General features: G+C 24.3%; 2 protein-coding genes across 3 annotated transcripts in view; one reads left to right on the forward strand and one right to left on the reverse strand.

Moving 5' to 3' along the window:
- Positions 1-1,153, reverse strand: part of LOC100572769 (tubulin glycylase 3A-like) — a 110,393-nt gene that overhangs the window by 15,064 nt on the left and 94,176 nt on the right. The gene's annotated exons all lie outside the window — the stretch shown is intronic.
- Positions 1-1,153, forward strand: part of LOC100167777 (cytochrome P450 4C1) — a 23,655-nt gene that overhangs the window by 3,046 nt on the left and 19,456 nt on the right. The window lies entirely within an intron of this gene.

A 1,153-nucleotide genomic window follows, 5' to 3' on the forward strand; every position in this document is an offset into this window, starting at 1 on the left:
AAATTAAAAATAGAAAAATAAGACTAAAAAGGTGGGTAAGTGGATGTCGCTCTGCTGTACAGTAGGTTATAAGTGGGTCACTGTAATGGATGGTGTTAAATTTGAATTCAATGATATAAAATCACTGATAAGAAAAACGATTCTGAGCGGAGACGGTCAAACAGCCTATGATATTACTTAGTATATTTGATGATATTATTGTGAATTAAGTAATTTATATATAACCTATTTACGCGGAACCTTGTTTTAAATTTTTAATACTTAAATATAAAAGTTGAACATTTTATATATTTTTAACTAAAAATAATTATTAAATTTTAATTTTGATATATTTTGTCAAAATTCGAAATTTAAATGCTTATAAAAAACAATTGTGCCTATGTATTTTCATTATTTTTTAACTGCTATTGTAACAATATATCAGGAGCCTTGCATTAGATTTTCATGCTTTTTTACCCAAAAAATAAATTTGTATTGATATTTATAGAAAAAAAACTAAAAAAATTGAAAACTGACAATGTCCGTAAACAGCTCAAAAAGAGTCAAATTATTTTCAAAATTTTATCGTGTATAGAAAATGAAAATATGAACATTCAGTGAAATTGTCATGTATCTACAGTTGTTCGTTTTTTAATTACAACGAAATAACAAAATCCGCTATGTGAGAAATGGAGTGAATATCCAATCTTGTAAAAATATGAAATCCAAACGCTCATAAAAATTTAATTTGATTTGCTTGAAGATATTTTTTTTTGATAAAGATAGAAAAACTTATGAATGATCTTGTATTACATTTTCAAATCTTAGATTTTAAAAGAAAAATTTCTAACTCAAAATAATTTGGAAATTTTCGTCATTTTTACGTATTTTGTCAATATTTGAACTTTAAGTGCTTATAAAAAAATTGTGCCTATGGATTTTTAATTTTTTTCATCTGCCTTTGAAACAATATACTAGGAGCCTTCTATTAAAATTTCAAGCTTTTTTAACCAACAAACAAAATTTTATCGATATTTATAGAAGAAAAACTAAAAAAATGGAAAATATAAATGTCCGTTTTGAGCTCAAAATAGGTTAAAATATTTGGAAAATGTAATGGTGTATAGAAAATGCTAATATAAACATTCAGTCAAAATTTCATGTATCTACGGTC

Source organism: Acyrthosiphon pisum, chromosome A2 (assembly GCF_005508785.2).
Source record: "Acyrthosiphon pisum isolate AL4f chromosome A2, pea_aphid_22Mar2018_4r6ur, whole genome shotgun sequence".
Classification (NCBI taxonomy): Eukaryota; Metazoa; Arthropoda; class Insecta; order Hemiptera; family Aphididae; genus Acyrthosiphon; species Acyrthosiphon pisum.